Here is a 26,118-nt window from a genome sequence, read left to right on the forward strand (position 1 = left end):
CCAGGACTGGATTATATGCCCTGAACAAGTGCTCCAGGAACCCCTGCCACACTTCCAGTGCACACACTGATCACATTCTTCATCACTGCCTGTTGCTTGTCTACCTCCCCCAGAGGACTGTCAGCTCCAAGACAGCCCAGCACAGCGCCTGGCACACAGGAGGGACACAGTAAACATTTATCAAGTTCATCGGTTTCAGACAAACAAGCTGACATGACTTCCCAAGGTCAGGTTCACAGGTGGAAAGCTGGGACAGGAACTCAGGTAAGGTGGACGCTGGAGGCTGTGACCTTTCCAACTTAACCAAGGATGGGGAGAAGGGTAAGGCCAATCCCATCAGCCTTGATGTCTGGTCTTGTCCCAGCACAGACCAAAGCCGTGGGCAGGCCAGGCCACAGCACGGCCCGCGGTCCTCAGCAGAGATCTGGAGAACACAGCCGGAGCCTCTTTAAGAGCAGTTCCCTGGGCAAAGGAAGGGGGCAGCCGGCTACTCCTGAGGGTGCCGTCTAGGACAGGGTGAGCCAAGGGAGTTCAGGGGCTCCATGACTCAGAGCATGGGGGTGGTCTCGGCAGCAGAGGAAACAAGCTGCCCAATGCTTCAGGTTCGGTTTGGCAATGTGTCGGCGTTCCTGGAGTTTAATGCATTATTATTAGTTTGCATATTTATAATGTGCCCTCTAGTCATTAACGGTGATATAATGCCAACCGAGAAAACCAAGAGACCTCAGAAATATTTACACAGCAGCATAATTAACACTAAAAGCTGAGTCACCCAGGGATCCTACTGATTTTCCTGGAGGGGAAAAAAATGGGACAATCTGACTTCACAAGCTGCCCTAAGACCCTCCCTAAATCTGCGCCAGGCAGAAGCCCCCTGTGCCTCCCCCGTGACCACCCTCTGACGTCAGCAGAAGACAGACGCTCTGTGAAATGCACACTTGCTGCCCCTCCTCAGCTGACTCAGCCCAGACCTTCCAAGTGCGGGACACCCCACGTGCACGGCATGGCTAGAGCTGTGGGGAGGAGGGGGCAAGGCAGGGACATGAGGCCCCCAACCCAAGGGCCCTCTCCATGCTGACGTCCCCCAGGGAATCCTTGAACATAGGCGCTGAGGGTCCCCTTTGATATAGAAAGCTCTCTGAATGACCAGCAGCAAAGCCCCGCCGGGACTCCAACATCAATTATGGGGTCAGAGGCAGCGGACCTCTCACTGAGTGAGCCCCTTGGCCAGGTCTGATAGCAAAGGAGCAGCTCCATCTTTTCAAGAGGAAATGTCATTCTGAGGCCCATCACCCAGCCCCTCCCCACATTCTCCGCTTCCTCCTCCAACCAGAGCTCTACTTTCCAAGGGGAAAAATCAGGTTTGTTCCAGTGAGTTCAACCACGATTTTTCCACGAGTATCTTTTAAAATGAAAAAGGAAATAGGTTTTAAAAGAGAGGGAAATCGGGCTTCCCTGGTGGCGCAGTGGTTGAGAGTCCGCTTGCCGATGCAGGGGACGCCGGTCCGTGCCCCGGTCCGGGAGGATCCCACGTGCCGTGGAGCGGCTGGGCCCGTGAGCCATGGCCGCTGAGCCTGCGCGTCCGGAGCCTGTGCTCCGCAACGGGAGAGGCCACAACAGTGAGAGGCCCGCGTACCGCAAAAAAAAAAAAAAGAGAGAGAGGGAAATCAACTGATGAAAACATAAATAAAATGTGGTCTCATCCGTACAATGGAATATTACTCAGACACCAAAAGGAAAGAAGCACTGACACAAGCTACCACGTGGGTGAACCTTGAAAATATGATGCTAAGTGAAAGAAACCAGATACAAAGGTCACAGATTGTATGATTCCATAGATATGTAGGGTCCGGAGTAAGCAAATCCGTAGAGACAGAAATTAGTGGTCATTGAGGGCTGGAAGGGATTAGGGCGTTGGAGGTGATGGTAAGGGGTTTCTTTGGGGGGTGATGAAAATCTTCTACAATTGATTGTGGTGATGGTTACACAATTCTGGAAATATACTAAAAGTCACTGAATCGTACACATTAAATGGGTGAATTGTTTGCTATATGGATTCTATCTCAATTTAAAAAAAAAAAAAAAAAGAAGCACTTGGAAGAAATTCCTGTTTCTCCTGCATGGGGCCTGATTCTTAGCATGGCCGTGTCCCCCAGGTCTGCCGACTGGAGCCTGGGCAAAGCTTAAAGCCCCTTCCCCTGTCCAAGGCTGCCCATTCCCCACCCCCTGTCCCCACTCCAAAAGCCCTAGCTTGCTCTTGACACAGGAAGCCGCTGCGACAGTGCCAGCAAGATCCCAAGACTGAAGATCTACATTCCACAGGACACAACGAGCAGTAACCAATGCCAGACACGCGGCACCGAGCTTGCAATAAATGTCCTCCTGTTTGGCTTCTGAAAGGGTCTCCGATACGCAGTTAATGCCGCATTCAGGCTCCATCCAGCCTCCATCACAGGCGGTATGCAAATGCGGCTTTTGTCACAACTGGCACCAACTCTAATACCTCCCAACAGTGAAAATGTTCCCATAAAAACCACCATAAAAAGTCTCTTACTTTATTGCCAGCTAAGTTTTCTTTACTTGTTGTCAGGACTTTCTCCTTACCGTTGATTAGCTAACAGGCGGCACGTCATTTTTTCTCCTTTAGAGAAATCGGGGCTCGCAATCGCCGACCCGTCCCCTCCCTCCATCTGGAGTGTGCCTGGCTTCAGCTGCCACCACTGCCCAGCCCCCTCTGAGCCAGAGGGGCTTATAAACCACATTTACCTTTCCCCACGGGCGGCTGAAATGCATTACCTTTGGTCTGCTGGTTGCCCTCCCTGGTCAACTGGGAATATAAAAATCAGCCTTATTTATAACAACAGAATGTTCTGTTCCCCCAGTGAGACCCGGCCCTGCCATGTACATGCATTCATGCACACATGGCACATACATGCACACATCACACACACAGAAGCACACACAGGCATGAAAACACACACATGCAAGCATGCACATGGGCACACGTGCACACACTCACATATCACACTGCTTTTCCCAAAGCAACATCCATCCATCCATCCATCTAACTCCCTGCTGGGCCCTGCCACTCTGTGCCTTGGTGGAGAAACTTGTCTCTCTTCCCTCCTGGCACTATGCACCCAGGTAAGAGAGGACAGGGCAGCTCTCCAAGACAAGACCCTTCCTCTCTGAACACAACAAAACCTCCACCTGCCGCTCTGAGATCCTTGGAGGAGGGCCTCAAACCCCCCAACACGAGACAGCTCTTTCCCTGGCTGACCCAGCCTCCCCTCCGTGAGCCCTTCCAGAAGATGACATGATGGAAGACAGTTCCCTGCGTTCAGCCACAAAGGCCCACAGGCCCGCGACTGATTCATCTTCGCAGAGAAACCCCTCGGTCCTCCTTCCAGAGAATTCCTGGTGGCATCCCATGAGCAAGACACACTAACTGCTTCCACCAAGAGGCCGGGTGGAGAAGAGAATCCAGCCACCCGTCTACACACTGCACAGGGACCAAAGCAAAACGATGTCTGCAAAGCTTTCCTACAAAAATGTAGATAGGAATGAGTGAGTCAGTCACCTTTCTATGTACGACCATTGCCTCTGGGAGTAGGAGAGTGAGATAATGCAGCCCCTTAGTGTAAAGCGCCCACGTGGACCACAGAGCAGCCACTGCTCTCCTACGCTGGAGGGAAGCAGCCACCACCAGCACATCTTCCACCCAAGCAAGAAAGACCCGCGGTCTCAGACGACATGCGGTACAGTGATTCTCCCAGGCTCTTTGCCAGTCCCCAAGTCACTGCAGAAGGGACACCCAGAGCCCCCCAAATGCTGCACCCCTACGCAGGCTCCCAGAACCCTGGGCCGCCACCCAGGCACCGGGCCCTACCCAGGGCAGTCTCAGGCTAAGTTCGGGTAACATCAGGATGAAGCAGGACGCCCCAGCCTTCATGAGGAGCCCCCCACCATCCCCCAGGGGGCCCTCTTTCCCCACTAAGGCCATCAAGGGTCCGGACTTGGTGAGGAACATTTCCCACCCACTCGCTTTTCACAGGAGCGGGCATCGGGGTGCAAATCGCTACCTCTCGTCCCCAAAGGGCGCCCCCAGCGCCTCCACCCCTCTGGGAACCGCAAGCCCCCAGCCCTGAGCGGGTTGGGGGAGGGGTCGTAAAGCCCGCCTGCCCCATCCTTCTTCTCCTGGTAGCTTTGATTCCTTTACTTGGGGTTTTAAAGGTCATGTTCTCCGTCCGCGGAAACATTCTACATGACACTTCTGAGGCAGAGGCTCTTTTCAGAGGCATTTAATCCAAGAGCAGGCAGCCTCTGAAGAACAGGGTTTATAGGTCACCGCCCAGACGGCCTTATAAATCACACCGGCTCAGGCGGGCGGCGGAGGGGAGGGGGCGGGGCCAGAGAGAGGAGAGGGGCCAGGGAGGGAGGGGCGGGGGCAGATGGAGGGGAGGGGCCTGGTTTGGAAAGGGGCAGGGGGCGGGGCCAGAGAGGCAGGACCATTCAGGAAGAGAGAGGAGGGGCGAGAGCGGGAGGGGAGGGGCGAAAAGGGCCTGAAGGACGGAGTCAAAGGGGAGGGGCCTGACAGGGATGGGGCAAAGGGGGAGGAGAGGGGCGGGACCAGAAGGCAGGGAGGGGCGGGGCACCCTGGCCACCCACTTCTTGACCTGGGACTCAGGGCGCTCACACCGAGGCCCACATGCCAGCAAGGGTGACCTGACCTTGACGGAAGCGAGGCGGGATCAGAGGAGGGGCTAGAGGAGAGGCGGGCACCTCAGCCAGGGCTACCTGCCTGTCTCTGAGCAGAGACTCTGCCCCCTTCCCACTGCGCTCTGTGCCCAACACAGAGCAGACGCTCCTTGCCCATCTGTGTAATGAATAAATAAAGGCGCCTCGGAGAGGCATGAAGGCCATCAGACCAGTAGGTGCTGATGCTCTGGTACGGCGGACACCGGGAGATACAGCCCGCGCCCTGGGCAGGGCCGGGGGACACACGTTAGTGGGACAGTGGGGAGGAACAGCAGAGGCTGGGGGCTTGGGTTTGACAAAACGGGGCAAGATGATTCCCATCCCGGAATGCCCTGGACTGGCTACCGTGGAGCAATGCACAGCAGCCCCTCTACCACCCCTGGAAATGGCGCCCCTCCACCCGGTCCTGGACCAGGGCAATAACCTCTGAGAAGGTCCGCTCAGTCTGCCCAGGGCCCCTGGGACAGCCTGGTCCCACCTTCCCGTTTCAGAGGCTGGTGCCAACCCAGTGAGAGAGAGACTCCATCTAGCCTGGGTTTGGCCCCGTTGCCAAACCTCCAGGCTGGGTTGGCCCTGTGGTATTCCTGTCCTTTGGAGGATAACAATGAATGGGCTTGGATCAATTCAATCAATCCCCTCAAAATGTTAAAAACCTAAGAAAGGCCGCTGCCGGTGAATATTCCTTTCAGGGAGAATCACCCTGCCCACACCCAACTCCACAACTATGTCTCAAGGAAATATGACTGTGAGGCTTGCGCCCTCATGCCCCTCGGCCCTGTGACCAGGCTGCGGGTGTGAAGGGGGGTGAACAGTGGGGGAGGACAAAGAAGCACCCATCTCCACGGTCACAGTCTGAACAGCTCTCTGAACAGTGTGGGTCTTCCCCGCTTCACCGCACAGACACAATGGTGATGGGCCACGGGGCCAAGGAATCTACACGGGCGTGGGGGAGTGGTGACACGAGGACAGAACAGGGGCAAGTGCATCCCAGCAAGTCCGTCCTCGGCTGCTGCTAGGAGGTCCGCTGGCCTTCCCAAATCTCCTCCTTCCAGTGCATCCACTCTGCAAACTACCCAGATCCTCACAGTAGAATCCACTTTCACTTAATTTAGTTAGAGCTGATTTCTGTGGCTTACAACCAAAGAACCTTAATTGCATCACAGCCCAAACCTACCTAAATTCAGATATTTTTTATAAATGAAATAAGAATTAATTCCAGAGATTCCCCTAGTAAGAATCACTACTCACAATCAGAATGGGCTTATCTGCAAGATTGCTTTAAGCAGATGTGTCCACCCCAGACTGCCTGGGGTTTAATCCCAGCTCCACCGCTTACTATCTGTATGATACGGAGAAGGTACGTAACCTCTCTGGGCCTCAGTTTCCTCACCTGTAAAATGGAGATGATAAGAGAACTGATCTCACAGCGTTGTCACAAAGACTAATAAGTTCATCCACGTAAAGGGCTCACGGCAAGACCTGCACATAAGTGTCTGCTGAATTAAATCAAATTCAATCTCTTCTCGGTCCGTCATTTGTGCCCTCATCATTTATTTAGTACCCAATGCATACACAGCACTGCCCCAGGCAGGAGGACACAAAGGCAGAGTGGCAGGGGACCTGTGCTTGAGAAGTCCCTGTGAGCTGGAGAAAGACTTGTAAACACAAATCCGAGTCTGATGTGATAAGACTATTCTGGAGGTATCACCAGAGCTGTGGGAGCCAAGAGGAGGGGTGATTAATTCTGCTTTGGGGGTGGGGGGAGTCTTTGCAGAGGAGGTGACATTTGAGCAGGACTTTGAAAGACGAGCTCTCCACTGAACTAAATCTGGACCCAGTGCCAAGAGAGTCATCCTGGAAAATCAATCCAGCCCCCAGGGGGAGGGGCAGCAGGCCACAGGCCGGCTGGGCTCACTGCCCTGAGGACTGCTGAGGCCTGGCTCTCCCTGGAGGCCCAGCCAGGCCTCTGTTGACACCTTTTCCAACCACCTGGCCATCCACTCACCTCCAGCTAAGAGCTCTCTGTTCCAGGGAAGCTCCCCTGGACTCTGCCCCTTGAATGCAACTTGCATCTTCTTCCTCCAAGAACAAAAATAATCACGATTGCACCTAAATTATATCCTTCCTTTGTAGAATGCTTTACAGATTTCAAGAGAGAAGCGATAACAGAATATTTGTCAAGGGCAGAGCTTAATCCCAGCTCTGTAGCCAGCTGCTTCGTGACTTTGGGCTGGTTATTTGACTCCTCATGCCTCAGTTTCCACATCTGTAAAATGGAGTAACAGGGTTGCTATGGGGATGAAATGATTCAGAGACATGAAGTTTCTAGAACAGTTTCAGTCCAACAGTGGGCACTCAGGGTGTTCTGATAGGTTCCTGGGTATTTCCTCCCACCCAAGGTCTCTGCTCTGGCCATGGCAACCCAGCTACTTTGTGATCCAGTGCAGGGGGGCTGCAGGAGTCCGACCTGGATCTGAATCCTGGCTCAGCTACACGCTGACTATGTGACTTCAAGCAAGTGCCTTAACCTCCCCAAGGAAGACGGGACAGCCGGGGCCACCCCCCTAGACCGTGGCGAGGGACTAGAGAATGCATGCCACACGCTTTGCACCTGGTATGCAAGACACACTCAGTAAACATTAGCTATTTTTATGAACAATACACGCTTCCCTGGCACCTGACTCTTCTGTGCCTTGTCTGCCCAACGAGACTGTGACCTTCTGGAAGTCTGGGACACATCTCACCGGCACTTGCATTGCTGATGGTCTGATTCTCAGTAGTCCTGGGCCTGCTCTGAGCAAGCGGCTTCATCCAAGTCGGGGCCAGAGGGGTGAGCAGTGGTGCCCGGTGCCACCGTCACCACTTCCTGCAGACCCCGTCACGGTGTCCCCACATACACACGCTCATCCTCCCTTGGTGTTACTTGAACTGCCTGTTCGGAGAGGACTCTGGTTCCCCTTTTCTCCCAGATCACACTGTGTACAAACCTGTGATTTCCCCTGGATACCTATATCATTTTTTTTCAACTCAAACTGAACCGAGGATGAACATGTTTTTAGGACTCTCTGCAGAACTGCTGACGTTATTTTCCAATTGTTGGCAGCAAGGGCTCCGCCAAAATACTCAAGGTCAAGAGACCAGCGTGGTTCTAGGCAATCTGTACCTCTTAAAACAGTGACAAATATGTTATTTAATTTTAATGAGCTTTTTTGCATCTCAAATCTAATTACAGCATTATCAAGTACTGCTTTGAACTGCAGGTGGCTTCTCATTACGTGTACGAAGCCTGCCATAAGCATTTTTCGTGAATACTAATAACTGCTTAATTTTACTATCCGCTTAAAAAAAAAATAAAAAACTTTCAGCAACGTATACGGCTGGGCTTTGTAAGGCACCTGTGGAGGGTGGGTCACACGGCAACGCAGCTTAATTAAAAAAAATAAATACCGTATGTGGCCACCCTCAAGGATGACAGCTCGGGAAGCTGCGGCAGCGTGGCAGACGGGGGCTGGGAGGAGATGCGTCTCCTGAACTTCTCGGAGACTCTGTTTTATTGAAGCTTATTGCATCACATTCCAATTTCCCAATTTGCTTGCAGTTCAGAGAGAACAGTTCCGTCAACAGATTTTCTGGGTTACGGACTTCAGTAATAGGCCTGGAGCTAGAGGTCCCTGAGGACGTGCTCCAGAAATCCATTGTGCGGACAGGTCCAGGGAGATGCCTGCAAATCATCATGAAAGCTGTCTGAGAGGAAGGTCCAGCAGCCTCCTATCCAGGCTGGGCTGGGAGACAGTGGAGCCGGCCTGTTGGTCCACGGCTGTGGGTGAAAAGCTTTCTAGTCCCCGAACGGTGAGTTATCAAGCCCACGGCCACGACTCCCACCAGTGGGTCTGCGGCACATCTGGGGTTTGCTGTGTGTTCATTTATTTTGAAAACTGTTAACACGGAACAATCTTTTAAAGCCAGCTTCCTGATCTACACCTTCTCCAAGAGGAAAAGGTTGCCACTGACCCTCCCCACCTGTGATTTTAATCCAGGAAGGTTCTGACACAGTCCATGACACTGTGGGGTACATCCGCTTCTGGGTTTTGTTCACACGAGTTCACACTCTGTCCCTGAGCAGGAGTACCTGGAAAACGCAAGTCACATCTGCAGTGTAGACAGCCCCCTGCATGGACAGGCCATGCAGCTGATGCAGCTGCACTTTCTTCTTTCTGATTTCAAGTAAGACCAGCTCAGCTCTACCTTCCTCAAGTCCCAGCCTTGGCCGTGTGAGCTCAGAGGGCACAGAGGTCAAACTGGCCCATGGTCCTGCTCTCCCCTGACTCTGGTCAGGAGAACACCCCCCCCTAAAGATGTGCACGTCATCACCCTCAGCACCTGCGTATATGTCATGCTCCAGGGCAAAAGGAAATTCAGATTGCAGGTGCAATTAAGGCTGCTGATCCTGAGATGGGAAGGTTATCCGGGGTACAATGTAATCACATGAACCCTTAAGAATGGAAGCGAAGAAGAAGGCCGGAGACAGGGTCAGAGAGCGATGACAGAAGGACTCCGCCACTGCCGGCCTTGAAGATGGAGCCGAGGGCTGCAGGCGGTCCCTAGAAGCTGCCCTGTCCACTCCTTGATTTTAGCCTGGTGAGATCTATGTCAGACTTCTGACTTTGGAGACATAAAGTAATAAATCTGTGCTGTTTTAAGCCACAAAGTCCAGGGTAATTTGTTACGGCAGCAAAAGGAAGTGAATGCCCTTCTGAGAGCCGTGTGGAGACAGACAGCAGAGCCTCCCATGAGAGTGTCACTGAGTCAGGCGCCAACCGAAGTCAGGGTAGGGCGGGGACAAAAGTCCTTAACAGCCTGCCGGTCTTCATCCTTCTTAGTTTTGTGCTATACAACGTTTGCTTTCGAATAACAAAGTGGAGGAAAGCCTCCTTCATCCCCCGTTGAACCTCACAGCTTTACAGACCCACATCCCTGGCAGGTGCCCTGCCTCAGGGATTTCATCTTCAATCGGTTGTTGAGGTCAGAGTGGCAGGCCTCGCTAGCCCATCTGGAGGCCTGCAGAAGCTCGCCGGGGCCCCCACAGAGGCCACGCTTGCCGCCCGCTACTCACTGAATCCCACCCAGGCCTCTTGCTGGCACTGCATCCACAGGAGGCTCAGAGAAGGCCACACCTCAAGGCAGGAGAGGACACCTGGTGTCCGCTTGTCGAACGGTGCTCCGCCACCGCGGTCCCTAACAGACAGAGGGAGTTAATGGTCCAACACCGAGCCCTTTGTTTTTATAAGAGAACAAGCGGTTTATGGCAAAGAACAAAGTTTCCTTCTTTACGAGGCCATCCTGGATGCTCGCTCTCCGAGCCCATTAAGCCTAGTTATCTCCCGCACAACGCTGCCACACAGGTACCGTTGTCACCGACAAGTTCACTGAAGAGAATTTATAGCCTAATTGTGCAGCTGTTGCCTTCTGAGTCAGTTTTAAGAGACTGTTACACAAGCAGTGTCATAATTTAGTCATGTTTTCATCTCACAACTATTCTGTAATTACAGTTGTTAACAGCGAATGGTAAACAAGAGACTGAGGCAGACCAGCCAAGAGAGTGCTAACAAATCATTGACCGAACGGGGCAGAGGGAGGGATGACACCTGGACCCCGCAGAGCTCTCCAGAAGCCCACACAGCCCGGCAGCCCCTCAGGTTGGCCGTGAGCTTCAAGCACGTGGTGTGCACCTGAGTTCCCAACCTGGCTGCGGTGAGGGGTGGAGTACTGCCTGCCTCCCAAATTCCTACTAGGAGCTGGGGCACCGACAGGGCTGCCGGGGCCGGAAGTCGGCAGGACCCAGGTGGTTCTGGACCCGGGAAGTGGGGTGCCCCAAGCAGTGTGCCTGAAACAGAGTAGACACCCAAGATGTACCTGTCCAGTGAAAAAAGATGAGCTCTGGCTCCAAAATGAGGCCCTGCTGCAGCAACTTCTCAAGCAGAAAATGCTGGAAGATACAGCTGCAGAGGAGCTGAGGGCACCCCGGAAGCAGCCCTGAAACCTCACTTCCTCTGATGCGCGCACTTCTCTCCCAGCTCTGCCTGAAGGATCATTTATTTGCACAGAAAGACCCAGTGGAGGAAATCTCTCCGTGTTTTGACTCTTCTCCCACTGGCCAAGGGGCAGGACGGAAGTCAGATCCACAGTCCTGGCAGCCACGCCCCACCCAATCCCAGCCACTCCCGCCCCATAGGCCGCAAAACGGGAAGCCCCCGCCAGAGCGCAGCCGGGCTCCATGAACCGCAAAGCGGACGCAGAGCGAGGGGCACAGACGTGGTCCCACTCCACCACCACAGTGACAACGTAATCCTGAGCGCCGCCACGCCCGGCAGCACGAGCGCCAGCGCTCTTACGCTCCCTCCACCCATGTATAGAGAGATAAGGCAGGCCCCCTCCCACCAGACCTAACTGACCCCAAAGCCCCGGCTCCATCCCCTGTGCCATCTACGGACCCGGACCCGGGGCTTTGGGCTCCCAACAAGCGGCAGCCTCCTCCCCCGCCCGGCACCTGACGGTGAGGCCCAGCAGCCCCTGTCACGTTGAGGGACAAGTGCCTTCGACCCCTGGGCAGAGGGGAGGAGCAGAGGTGGGAGAGGCGGTGAGACAGGCAGCAGGGGTGGCGCCCGGCGGGCACCTGGTGTCATCCATCCCTTGGGCCCACCTGCGGCCTCCAGGCAGCCCCCGGCACTGCAGCCCCCATTCCCTGGCCCAGCTCAGTCGAAGCCACCGGCCACGACTAGTTGGAGCTGATCAGGGAAAGGTCGGATGCTCTTCAGAATACAGTGGCTAACGAGGCTGGAAGACTCATTTTCAGATTGCAGGAGCTGCAGAGAAAAACGGAAGGTCCGGAGACAACAATCAGTAAACGCGAAGCCCTTCTAACGGAGGAGAATAAAGACCGGGACGGAAAGAGGAGTCCCAACAGCGACCTGGAAGCAGGCGCACACTGAGGAATGTCAGGGTGATCCTGAGAGGGGGCGCTGGAGCCCAGACTGGAGGCTGGCAGGGGTCAGCTCTGCCCCACCCACCCCAGCCAAGAAGCCACCCTGCCCTGGGCGAGGAGAGGGAGGGGGATGTCCCGGGAGGTGGCAGAGTTGCAGCCACAGCCCTATCTGTTCAGAAACACACGCTCACAGGTGCTATTCCAACTCCCAGCTGCCCCGGGGGCCCCACTGGATTTTCAAAGGGGCTCTCGATCCTTGGTCTTGGAACCAGTCTGCTCCGCTCAGGGCCTGTCTCCTGTGTGGCCTTGGGCAAGTGACTTAACCTCTCTGAATTTCTCACGGTCTCACTGGTAGAGTCCCCACCGCTTGGGCTGCTAGGCAGCAGAGACAAGCCTGGCACAGAATGAACACGCCATGAACAGAAACACTATTTCTACTCTGCAAAGCAAAACTCAGATCTCAAGCTCTGACAAAATAATTGTGTGCAATTTGTGGGTTTGGGAGGTGATTTGGGAGATCCACTTAGGATAATGAAATATTGGAACGTGCAGGACAAGTGGGACAGCGCTGTGGTGTAAGAGGGTAAATGGAAGAGTCACGGTTATGAGGATACTTAGAACTGGAGCGTCTCCCACTCCCAGCCAACCTGGGCTTGAGCCGCAGCTGCGTGCTAACCCGCCCTGGGCACCACGCACCGGGCTGGGGGCCTCCCAGGTGTAAGTGCCCTCAAACCCCACCACGGTCTGGGATCTGTGGCCAAGCTGGTCCAATCTCCTCACTTCTGCACACAGTCATCACCCCTTCCCGGCCTATGGACCGGTCAATCATCAAGCCACCATCCAGGGGCCACATTAAAGAAGCCACGACATGGGACCGGCTTTCCCAGCCTGCCTCACGGAAGCAACGCAGACTGTTCACAAATGATGAGAAAAGGGACAAGCACAAAACAGCTCAGGCAGCTGACTCTGGAGGTCAGGGTTCAAGCCACATCCGAGTCAACCCCCAGGAAGGGGGCCTGAGCCTCCCTCCCCAAGAATTCGACCACCTGAGGGCTGCCCTCAGGAACCCCCTCAGGGCTGGAGAACTGAGGCTTCTCCCACGGAAGCGGGCCCATAACTCCACCGCGGTTCACATCCACGCTGGGTTTTTACGCCAGTGTAATGCTCAACCATTTCTTGTGGGATTATGTGCTGTGTGTACCAAAAAGCTCATTAAAAAAAAAAAAGAAAAAAATTGAATGAACATTGTTTTTAAAAGGCCCTTAAAATGCTATAAAGTGCAGTGACTTTCATACCCTTGGGTTTTTTCCATCTTGTATCAGAGAGTTCCTCAATTAAAGCAGGCTCTGGGCAGAAGGAGGTAACAAAGAGGTGAGCAAAGTAGATTCCAAGGTCAGGGAGCTGGGAAATTCCCCGGGCACAGGCTTAGGTCCTAAGCCCGCTGTCCACGAGGAAGTCAGCCCGGAGCCAGAAAGGCAGGTCCTGGGTGATCTGTGCTTCTCCAGGCATGTGGGTGTGATGGTGAGGAAGCCCCCCACCCTACCCCACCCCCACCAGGGCTGAGACGGGCATGCCTGGGGGAGGGGCCGCAGAGCAGGATTGGACCGAGGACACAGAGTGAAGGAACACAGACGGCTCTGGTCTCCGCCAAGTCCCCAAGGTGGGACCCTGGCCCCTCTGAGCTCTTCCGGTCTCTGCACAGATGGCACTGGCCAGGGCCATTTCTGTAATCTTCCTCTCTCTCAGACTGGGCTGGACTCCACAAAGGGAATCCATACTGAATTCCTTGAAGCTAGAACAGCAATGTAGAGAGAAAATGATGGGACGGCCGCCGGATGGGCTATTAGGCAAACATTAAAAACGATGTTTGCAGAGAATGACCGGGGGAGGTGCTCACAATATGTTGTTAAATGAAAAAGTAAGTTGCCAACAACATGACCCCAATTTTATGAAACAAAACAGAACAAACACATGCGTAAATAGACAGAAAGGGGCTGGAAGGAAATCAACCACAAGGTCAAGTTGTGACCCCTGGGCTCAGTGTTGGCCCATTAACTCCCTCTGTCTGTCAAGCATGCGGTGGCAGAGCATCATTTCACCCCACAGAAAAGCGGGAACAGGCACGTTTCCTTCCTCTGGGACCTTGTGCTCAGGCCCTAATCGAGACTCCCGACCCCAGATCAGAAAGCTTGTCTGCAAATCCCAGCCAATGCTGAAAGAAAAACACAGCAGAGTTCACTCTGCCGCCTCTTCCTTCTGCTCCAAGAAAAAAGGCTGGGCCCCGTTTGCAGTCTCTCCCCCCGAGCAGGAACGATGCAGACCCCCGCAGGAGGCCAGCACAGGCCTCAGGAACACCCGCCAGACCCCCTGCTTGCTGGGCAGCCCATGACGGGAAGTCCCCCACCTCGCAGAGCCCTGGTCCCACTTCTCTGCCCCCGCTGTGGTGGTCCTCGCTGCTATGACCCGCTCTCCCCTCACAGCATGTGGCAGGATTGCCCCTCGGTCCCACCCTGGTTGGGGGTGGGAGGCGGGGATGGGACTAGTTGTGGCCCATGAGCTGTGAAGTAACACGTCACTTCTGGCCGGAACATTTCATACCCAGGTCAGGACCCCGGAGCTCTCGCTTGCCCGCCAGCGCAGGGACCAGTGCGCCTGAGATGGTGGCTGCCCCATCAGCCAGGTCCCTGCGTGGCCACAGCAAGCCCCTGCTACCTGCAGTGACCTGAGGCAGGAGTGAGCAGTCACCTGCTGCTGTTTCAAGTCGCCGAGGCTTGGGGGCCGCTGTTCCCAGTCTCTCCTGACATGCAGGTTGGAGGAACCGGGCACAGGAGGCACTTGGGCTCTTTTTTTCACCATGCAAAACCCCCAAACTCTCAGCCCTGGATGCCAAGGGGACACCCACTGTCTGTGATCTAAACACGTAACACACAACACACCATCAAGATAGGAGGCCGCCAAGACGCTGCAGGAGCCGACAGCCTCCACGGCCCCAGGCTCCTCTTCGCGATCAGGCTTGTGTGCAAAGGGAGAGCGCGCGGAGCGGTCTGGGGGGCAGGAGAAGGCCGTCCCCTTCCTCTCCGCCTCCTCCCCGGGCTCCCCCAGCTGACACCGTCCCCTGCCCCAGGCAGAGAAGGCCCCTGCTCAAGCATCCAGGAGGCAATGGTGGTGGCCGAGCCGAGAGCCAGCTGGCAGAGGGAAAGGCCCAGGGACTCATCCATCCCTGCGCATCGTGGGACCCACACGGGGCCTGCAGTCAGGCACGTGTGGATTCTAGCCTGGCTCTGCCTGCCTTTTGCTGTGTGGCCTCAGCAGAGGAACCCGCCCACCCGAGTTTCTTTCTCCTTCCCTGTCAAATGGGGTAACGCCAGCTCTTCTGAGGCCGGTTGTGAGGAGAGGATGAGAGGGTGGCCCCAGGAGAGCCCGGCATGTCGTGGGCCAGCAACAGAAGTTACCGCCCTGCCCTCCTGTCACTGACTCGTTGTGTGGCTTTGGTGACGACCCCAAAATTCTGTGCCTTCTTTTGAAAAATGAACCTGGACTAAGTGAGCTCTAAGATGGGAAAACTGAGGATCAAAAATACAAAATCACGGGGCTTCCCTGGTGGCGCAGTGGTTGAGAGTCCGCCTGCCGATGCAGGGGACACGGGTTCGTGCCCCGGTCCGGGAAGATCCCACGTGCCGCGGAGCGGCTAGGCCCATGAGCCATGGCCGCTGAGCCTGCGCTCCGCAACGGGAGAGGCCGCAACAATGAGAGGCCCGCGTACCACAAAAAAAAAAAAAAAAATACAAAATCACGGCTGAAGGCCAGACGGAGAGTGAGTTGCCCAAGGCTCTGACTCCAAAGTCCAGGTTCTGTCTACTCCAATCTGGGTCTCCAGACGGTGAGGGTCTGAAGGGTGGGCTGGGTGGGTGGATTCCTGGCCAGCAGCCTCTCTACAGCACTTCACAGCTTTGTCAACTCTGTCCCTGCCTGCAGGGAGTTTTGGAGGGCTTAGGGTTTTATTTTTTACTTTTTTTAATTGAAATATAGTTGACTTACAGTGTCATGTTAATTTCTGCTGTACAGCAAGGTCACTCAGTTATACACATATATACATTCTTTTTTATATTCTTTTCCATTATGGTTTATCCCAGGATATTGAATATAGTTCCCTGTGCTATACAGTAGGGTCTTGTTGTCCATCCATTCTCTATATATGTAACAGTTTGCATCTATTAACCCCAAACTCCCAGGTTATCCCTCCCCCACCCTGCCGGGAGTTTCATAATCTTGGAGCAGAATACTGGATCTTGGAATACAGAGGGAAAGGAAAGTCACAAAGAGGCCAGCATCATCTTCCCAGAATTCTCACCCACAGCATCACCCCTCACGTCTGTAAAAAGGGAACCACCCTGTGTACGTCCGTCCGCATGGCATCTGGTGCTGCCCCAGCATCCAAACGGAATCACCTTGACATCAGCGTAAGAGGCTGCAGTTCCCACGTGGGATCGGCCCCAGGCCCGTCTGCTGGAAACTTTGAGATCCCAGCAGTTCAAAGACCCTCACGCCTACGAGACGCCAAAGCCATTATCACCCTCCTCCCCTAACCCCGCTTCCCCCAGGGAACTGCCAGGTTCCCTGAAATGGGGCTGAAATGGGACCAACTTAACCCATTTCGGTTAATCATCAGTTCTAAAGATAAAGTCAGGGAGAGAATTAGTCACAGGGACTGGATTAGTCAGACTTCTCTCGGAAAAGGCAGGAGTTCATGTGAGCAGGTCTCAGCTTTTCCCTGAAACATTATCCAGCCTCCCTTGACAGCAGCTAAACCACAGTGGGTGGGGGTGGGGGGGGTGAGACAGTGAGGGGACACATCTCAAGGAGAGACAGAACCTGGCAAGGCTGGCCTTGTGGGGATGGGGCTTATTCCATGTTTGTTTCCCTTTAATGAATTTCCTTAATTGTCTCGGGCCTTGGGTGTGCATGGAGTCACTCACTTAGCCCCTTTAACCATCAGTTTTCTGAGCAGCAGCAAGGAGATGGTGGTGCTGCGTGAGGATGAAGCACAAATGGTATGTAAAGTGTCCAGCGGAGTCTCTGGTGCATGGAAGATATTCAATCCACATCACCTCCCACCCCATCCCTACCATGCCAGCATTTCCCAGAGGCCAGGTCAGCCACTCAACCTTTCTGAGCATCTGTTCCTCATCAGTAAAATGGGGACAATAAAACTCATCCCTTTTATCTGTCAGGGTTGCTAGAGGATGAAATGAGATATGGAAGAGGGAGCCCTCCGTAGGACGCACAAGTGTTACAATCTCCATTCTGCTCTCTTGCCTACATGTGTCCATATGGGGGGTCATCCAGCCACACAGAGAGGAACTTAGTGCTGCTAGTGAGACTTTCAGAGTTTGTCATTAAACCCTCTGGACGTCATCAATCAGCTTGGCCTTGGTCTCTTTCCAAGTCCCCACCATTTTTAGAGATAGTACCGTGGGAGGAGAAGGCATTCCAACAAGTAAACTGCAGGGAGCAGTTCTGGGCTGACTCCACAGCCTACCACTAGCCAGATGGTAGGCTGTGGGGCCTTAACTTCTCTAAGCCTCAGTTTGGCTATCTGTCGAATGGGAATAAAAACTATAATTACTGGGCTTCCCTGGTGGTGCAGTGGTTGAGAGTCCGCCTGCCGATGCAGGGGACACGGGTTCGTGCCCCGGTCCGGGAGGATCCCGCATGCCGCGGAGCGGCTGGGCCCGTGAGCCATGGCCGCTGAGCCTGCGGGTCCGGAGCCTGTGCTCCACAACGGGAGAGGCCACAACAGTGAGAGGCCCGCGTACCGCAAAAAAGGAAAAAAAAACAAAAACAAAAAACTATAATTACTTTACTGGGATGATGTGAGGATTAATTAAAATTCATTTATTCCTTCGATTCAACATTGTACTTGAGGTTCCAGTCAGGGAAATTAAGCAAGAAAATAAAATAAAAGGCATCCAGATCGGAAAGGAAGCAATAAAACTACCTTTATTCACAGATGAGATGCTCTCATACATAGAAAATCCTAAGGAATACACACACACACACACACACACACACACACACCCCTACTAGAACTAATAAACAAATTTAGCAAGGTTGCAGGATACAAGATCAATATACAAAAATCAATTTGTATACACTTGCAGTGAATAAGTCCAAAAATGAAATTAATAAAACAATTCCATTTGTAATAGCATCAAAGGGATAAAATACTTAGGAATAAATTTAACAAAAGTAGTGCAAAACCTATACTCTGAAAACTACAAAACACTGTTAAAAGAAATTTAAGATCTAAATAAATGGAAAGACATCCCCTGCTCATGGATTAGAAGGCTTAATAGTGCTAAGATGACAATATTCCTCCACACTGATCTACAAATTCAACACAATCTCTATCTAGCTGGCTTCTTTGCAGAAATTGACAAGCTGATTCTAAAATTCATATGGAAATACAAGGGACCTAGAATAGCCAAACAATCTTTAGTAGAACAAATTGGAGGCCTCCCACTTCCCAATTTCAAAATTTACTACAGAGCTACAATAATCAAGACAGTGTGGTACTGACGTAAGGACAGATATATAGATCAACGGAATAGAACAGAGCGTTCAGAAATAAACCCTCACATTTATGGTCAATTGATTTTCTTTCTTTCTTTCTTTCTTTCTTTCTTTCTTTGGCCATGCCACGCACCATGAGGGCTCTAAGTTCCTTGACCAGGGATCAAACCCATGCCCCCTGCAGTGGAAGCGCAAAGTCTTAACCACTGGACCTCCAGGGAAGTCCCAGGTCAACTGATTTTCAACAAGGATGTCAAGACCATTTAATAGGGGGAGAATTGTCTTTTTAACAAACAGTGCTGGGACAACTGGAAATCCACAGAAGAATGAAGTTGGACCCCTACTTCACACCGTATAAAAAAATAACTCAAAATGGGTCATAGACCTAAATGTAAGAGTGAAAACTATAAAACTCGTAAAAGAAAACATAGGGATAAATTTTCATGAGTTTGTATTTGGCAATGGTTTCTTACGTGTGACATCAAAAGCAGAAGCAATCAAAGAAAAATAAATTGGACTTCATCAAAATGTAAAACTTTTACGCTTCAAGGAACAGATCAAGAAAGTGAAAAGGCAACCCACAGAATAGGAGAGGATGTTTCAAATCATGAGGAACTTGCATCTAGAATATATTTAGAAACTCTTACAACAATAATAAAAAGACAGACAATTTAAAAATGGGCGAAGAATGTGAACTGACATGTCTCCAAAAAAAATAAGCAAATGGAAGATATACAAATATGCAAATGGAAGAGTCTCAAAATCATTAGTCACCAGGGAAATGCAAATCAAAACCACACGAGAAAAAAATTTTTAAAAAAACCACATGAGACACCACCTCAGACCCATTTTGGATGGCGATAGTCAAAAAGAAAGATAATGTTGGTGAAGACGCAGGGCAATTAAAATTCTCATATACAGCTGGGAGGAATGTAAAATAGTGCAGCCACTTTGGAAAACAATCTAGCAGTTCCTCAAAAGGTTAAAAGTAAAGTTTCCGTATGCCCCAGCAATTCCACTCCTAGGTATACACCTAAGAGACATCAAAATATATGTCCACACAAAAGGGATTGCGCATGAATGGTCACAGCAGCATTATTCATAACAGCCAAAAAGTAGAAACAACCCAAATGTCCATCAGGTAATGAATGGATAAACAAAATACGATATATCTATACAGTGGAACATTATCCAGCAGTACAGAAACGAATGAAGTACTGATACCTGCTACAATATGGATGAACCTTGGAAACATTGTGCTAAGGGAAAGAAGCCAGACACAAAAGACCACCTATTATATGATCCCATTTATATGAAATGTCCAGAAGACAGTAATCTATAGAGACAGAAAACAGATTAGCGGTTGCCTAGGGCTAGAGAGATTGGGGAGCGACAGCTAAAGGGTTTCTTTGGAGGGTTATGAAAATGCCCCAAAATTGGCTGTGCTGATGGGAGCACAACTCAGTGAATATACTAAACCCACTGAATTGTGCGCTTTAATGGGTGAATCATATGCTGTAGGAATTATATCATAACAAAGCTGCTACAGAAATAGAATCATGTATTCATTCAACGCATATTTATTGAGCACCTATTACATACCAAGCACTATTCTAGGTGCTCAGGAAACATCAGTGAACAAAACAGAAAAGATTTCTGCCCTCTAAGAGTAGAAGACAGATAATCCACATAATGCAAAAGTAAATTATATGTCATGCTAGAAAGTGATCAGTGCTAATATTTTGAGAAGGAGAACCAGGTCGGGAGGATTGGAAGTGCAGAGGAGGGGGATGACACAACGTCAACTGGGGTGATCAGGGCAGGTGTAACACCCGAACAAAGACCTAAGGGAGGTGAGGGAGAAAGCCCTCAGGGCAGGGCGTCCGGGCGGAGGACACAGAGGGCACAGCCTGTGCCTGTGCCTGTACGGGAAGCAGGGGTGAGCCCAGCTCGGCGCGGCTGCAGGGGAGTGAGGAGTAGAGGGCAGGGGTAAATGAGGCAGTGTGGCATCATGTGGCCGCGGGCTTCTCCACCAAGAGAACTAAAGCGCCGTGTGGTCTGACGTGTGGTTTTTTTGTGTTGTTTTTTTAAGTATAGTTGATGAACAATATATTTTTTCATTTTTTATACAGTAGGTTCTCATTAGTTATCCATTTTATACATATTAGTGTATATATGTCAATCCCAATCTCCCAATTCATCCCACCACCACCACCCCCCGCCACTTTCCTCCCTTGGTGTCCATACGTTTGTTCTCTACAAATGTGTCTCTATTTCTGCCTTGCAAACCGGTTCATCTGTACCATTTTTCTAGATTCCACATATATGCGTTAATATACGATGTTTGTTTTTCTCTTTCTGACTTACTTCACTCTGTATGACAGTCTCTAGATGTACAATATTTCTTAAGTTATAGGTGAACAGTATAGTGATTCAACATTTTTAAAGGTTATACTCCATTTATAGTTATTATAAAATATTGGGTATATTCCCTGTGTTGTACAATATATCCTTGTGGCTTATTTTATACATAGTAGTTTGTACCTTCCACTCCGCTACCCCTACGCTGCCCCTCCCCGTTGCCCTCTCCCCACTGGTAACCACAGGCTTGTTCTCTGTATCTGTGAGTCTGTTTCTTTTTTGTCATATTCACTAGGTTGTTGTATTTTTAGAGTCCACGTAAAAGGGATATCATATAGTGTATGTCTTTCTCTGTCTGAATTATTTCACTCAGCATAAAACCCTCCAAGTCCATCCATGTTGTTGCAAATGGCAAATTTTCCCTTTTTTATGGCTGAGTAATATTCCATTGCATATATATATATACACCACATCTTCTCTATCCATTCATCTGCTGATGGACGGTTAGGTTGCTTCCATATCTTGGCTATTGTAAACAGTGCTGCCATGAACACTGGAGTGCATGCATCTTTTCAAATTAGTGTTTTTGTTTTTCTCAAATATATACCCAGGAGTGGGATTGCTGGGTCACAGGGTAGTCTGACCTGTGTTTTAAAGAATCACTCCGTATCTGTGCACCCGCATTCAGAGAACATCATTCACAAGAGCCAAAGGGTAGAAGCAACCCAAGTGTCCATGGACAGATGAATGGACAGGCAAAATGTGGTCCATCCACACAATGGAATGTTAATCAGCCTTAAAAAGAAGGAAATTCTGCCACAAGCCACAACGTGGATGAACCTTGAAGACATCACACTCAGTGAAAGAAGTCAGTTGCAGAAGGACAAGTACCATATGATTCCACTCACGTGAGGTGCTCAGAGGGTCAAAATCGTAGAGAAAGGAAGTAGATGGTGGGTGCCGGGAGCTGGAGGAGGGAGAAGCAGGAAGTTAGTGTTTAATGGAGACAGAGTTTCCGTTTTGCAAGATGAAAAGAATTCTGGAAATGGACGGTGGGGATGGCTGAACCACAGTGGGAATGCACTTAATGCCACTGAACTGCACACTTAAAATGGCCAATTTTATGGTATGTGTATTGCAATTACCACAATTATAAATAATTTAAAAGAAAAAAAGGAATCACTCTGGCGGCCAAGCCGGGAGGGGACTGAAGGGAGGCGAGGGCAGAGGTGGGAGATGGGGTAGGAGGCCGGGAGGGGACTGAAGGGAGGCGAGGGCAGAGGTGGGAGATGGGGTAGGAGGCTGGTGAGCAGCAGTGTCCACCACCTGCTTCTGGCACTTCCCCACCCTCCGACGACGCCCCATAACCTCTTTCCCTTGACCTCAGGGGCAGTAACTTTCCAGAGTGCAGCAGCCCCAAGGGACTCAGCAGGAGAGAAGGGGACCACAGCCGAGCCCTGAGGCCTCCAGAGGAGATGGAGGTGGCAGGAAACCAGGAAACCATGGCGTCCCAGAAGCCAAGTGGACCACTCCAGAGAGGAGGAGGGATCAGCCGTGTTAGATGCTGCTGGCCATCAAGGGACATGAGGACCGTCCACTGCATCAGCCACGGGCAGGTCACTGTGACCTTGAGGAGGGCTAACACCCGCAGAGTGGTCGGTACAATTCCCAGCACAGTAGGAGGAGGCCCTCAGAAATGACTGGAAGCTGGCAGGGCTGGCCCTCCCTGCACTGACGTTCTCATTCTGCCCTGAGGCACCATCTCGTGCTCCCCCCACCCGCTCCGGGCACGCGACAGGCTGCCCAGGTGTGCAGTGGCGGCAGCACCACTGAGTCAGGGTTGCCCAAGGCCACCGGCTGAATTCCCACCTCCCAGCACAGGTGCAGTGGAATCACCAGGGAGGGGACGGCCTGGCCTGCACGTTGTCCTCCTCCTTCTGAGCTCTCTCCCTTCTCTGCTGGTTGCACAAAGAGCCCATGGTTTTAACTCCAGGGTTTATCTGCCGGCCAAATGAAGAGGACTATTTTACGAAATTATAATACTGCATGAAATTGCTAAGTACATATATAAGGCTAATGTCATTGTAATATTAAAATACTAAATTCATTTATATACTTTTTATTTAAATTGCTGGGGCAACTTGCCATCGTTGATTAAAAATTCTGAACAGAATTCTGAACAGAATATTGTATGGGCCAATTATGAAACAGGGTTAAGCGCTGCGAACAGCACTTGTAATGTGCGGGAAACCATTTGTAAAATGAGATTTCTTTAAAGAAAAAAATGGTGAGAAGAGAATGGGGGCATGGAGGCAGGCCTGCGTGCAGCCCATGGAACCACTAAGGGCACAGGTTCCCACGCTGAACCCCACGGGCAAGGCTCCCCCCTGTGACGGCAGCACGGCCCCACGCGCACCCCCAGCCATGCTGCCCCAGCAAGGCCAGCTGGAATCCCCTGGTTTTCAGACTCTGGTGGCTGAATTTATCAAGACTCAGGCCTCCCACCTCTCCTTCTGGAGTCCTGGGGAAGACCCCTGAGAGGCCACACCTGGCTTCTGGCCCATCCCAAGCACTGCCTGGCTCGGCAAGGTTACAGGGCGTCCAGCCCTCCTGTACGGCCTCCACCTGGCCAGAGGTCACCCACAGACCACTCTGAGCATTTGGCCACTGCTCTCAGGGGCTGGCGGATCGATGCCCCGGCTCCGTCCCCCCACACCGGGGCCACTTTGCGGTGTGCTCCAGCTGTCTCTGAGCCCACAGCGCTAACTGCTCATTGACTCCTGAGGGGTCGCCTGCAACACGAAGCACTTGCACCCAAATCTGTGCCTCAGGGTCGGGAGACACATGATGACGTCAAGGCCCTGTGCTCTCCAGATCACAGCTTCCTCGATGTCAAATGGACACACTAGCATCTGACCCTGGAGGGCCTGGGATCAGGGAAGAGCTGCTGGAGAGCTGGGAACCTGTGAGATCCCAGGCGGCAGGGTCTCCCGATGGTGCACTGCAGCTTCAAGCATTCCGGCCCCCAGCGCCCGTGGACAACACTGAAGCTGACTTAAGAGTCCTGCTGGGACTCCCCTACAGTTGTGAGATGCCCCCTGGGGTGTGCCCAGAGAGGCAGCGGCAGGTGGAGGGAGGAGAGGGTCCCAAGTCCTCCCCTGCCCCGCACTTACCGGCTGGTGGGCTCCTCCGGGGTAGGAGACTATCCCCGCCCACCTGTCAGGAGACTGAGGATGCCACGAGCAGGTGGGGCTCGTGCTGGCCTGGCCCGGCACAGGAAGAAATAGGCGATGATGGTGACCAAGACAGAGACAAAGGCGATGATTACACCTGCAGAGTGGACACGGGCCTTCTCCGTCCTCCTATGACCCACGTCACACCATCGCACCCCTGATTCTACCGCTCCTGGAGTCCCTGGATGGTTACTCGTTTCAGGCTCCTGCCTCCCCAAAAGGCTCAGAAATCTCTTCTGAGCTTTCAGTAAGCAATCCACAGCCCCCAGCCCAGCACCGGTTCCCCAACAGACGCTCCGTCCCGGCCTCCCGGCTGGACTGTTTAAGGCTCCACAGAGATGCAGGCAGAGGCACCGGGATGCTCAGCACTGCTCCTGGGGACGTCACAGTCCAGGGGAGCAGACATTCATTCATTCATTCATTCATTCATCCAATAAGTATTTGTTGCAGGCCTACTAGGCGCTGTGGGTGGGCTAGTTACTAGAGATGCTGGGATGGACAGATAAGGCCCCTGATCTCCTGGAGCTTGAGGCAGTGAGGAGACAAATGCTAAGCAAAAGCCCTCCAGGTAAATCAATGTCATGATGAAAACAGACCTTGCACTGTGATCAGGAGGGACCGGGGTTACTCGCTTTGGGCAGGAAGGAAGGCTTCCCTGAGGGGACACCTGAGCAGCAAGGAGGACCTGTGTGATGTGTCCAGTGATGGAGTAGAAAAGGGTGCTGGCAGCAGAGGCCGGGGGAGGGAATGGGGCTGAGCAGAAGCCCAGCCGCCGGAGACGAGGGGCCAGGAGGCTGCCCCACAGGGTCGGGCGTCGCCACTGTCCCGAGGACAGGGTGGCACTGGCTCGTGAGCCCAGACTGTGGGCAGTGCCGCTGGTTCCAAGGCCTGTCCATACATCACCATGGTGATTCCCTTCTACTGGAAAACAATCATGTTTACTTTCTTTTCTACATTCTGGACTGAGGCCATATGGTAATTACCAAACGCACAACCCATAATGTGTTCTAAACTGTCTCTGCATACTCTGTGGTTATGGAATAATACATAAAATGCTTAATAAAAATTAATGTGGTAAAGAGAGTCATCAGCCTCACTTGGAAATAAAATCGGCATTAATTTCTTGTCCATAGCTACGCTGATGAGCCAGTCATGACGTGGCCCGTCTCCTCGACCTTTGACACAATCCACGTGGGAGACGTCTGCTCCTCTGGCCGTGGCCGCAAGTCCCGCTGGCCCAGGGCATGGTGACAACAGCGTGAATGTGGGTGCAGCCCTGTGAGCCATCATGACCCCCTGAGTTCCCTGAGCCTTGGGTCCCCAGCGCCGGGCCTACAGCAGACACATAACTAGTATCTGCTGAGAGCTGGTCTCTGAGACACAGATCGGTCTGGCTCTGTGGTCGTGGGGAGCTGGTGTAAACCCCGAGATCCTGCTGTGAGTGAGCAGCTGCGGGCGGCAGACGAGAGTGCAGGATGTCCCCGTGCTCTGGGGGCTGCCCCCCTGTCACGTGTCCAGGCAGCTCAGCCCGGAAGATGGAGTCACAATCCCACTCAGCCTACATGACAGTCAAGCGTCAAACCCAGCGCCCCCGATGGGCCGGCCGCTGGGTGCCAGAGGAGTCACGGGAGACCAGAGAGACAAAGGTCAGGCCTCCTGGAGGCCATGTGGCCAGGGCAGAGGGGGGTCAGAGTGTGGGCCACTCAGCACGGCCCCACCTACTCTGACTTATCACAAGAAAACAAGCGACACCAACAGGACCAACACACACCGGGGACAGTGCGGCTTGTGAGGGAGGGCAGAGACCACGTAGGAGACCTGGGAGGACAGCGCGGTTGAGTGTCTGTGCCCAGGCCTCCCAGGCAAGCCACCAAAGGGCCCCGTCCCTGTCCCACTCCAGGGGCGACGGCTCCAGCACTGCCAGGATGGAGCAGAGGCTCCCTTCCCACTGGGGCTCCCTGCTGCAGGCTGTGACTCTCCCTGGGGAGTCCTGGGGCCAGGACCCCCAGCACCTCCTCCATGTACCCTCACAGCTTTGCCCCCCGCACACACCAGCCTTCTCCCAGAGCTGAGGGGCTGTCAGCCACACGGGAACAGAAATCCCCAAGCATCAGTCTTCAAGCTCAAAATTGCTGATGTCCTCAAACTTTTTTCTTAAAAAGGACAGAGTTGGCTTTCTCCTTCCTTCCTTTAACCTATAAAGTTAAATCT

General features: G+C 52.5%; 1 protein-coding gene across 18 annotated transcripts in view; it reads right to left on the minus strand.

Moving 5' to 3' along the window:
• The window catches only part of CAMTA1 (calmodulin binding transcription activator 1), an 894,219-nt gene that overhangs the window by 718,953 nt on the left and 149,148 nt on the right, over positions 1-26,118 (minus strand). The gene's annotated exons all lie outside the window — the stretch shown is intronic.

Source organism: Orcinus orca, chromosome 1 (genome assembly GCF_937001465.1).
Source record: "Orcinus orca chromosome 1, mOrcOrc1.1, whole genome shotgun sequence".
Classification (NCBI taxonomy): Eukaryota; Metazoa; Chordata; class Mammalia; order Artiodactyla; family Delphinidae; genus Orcinus; species Orcinus orca.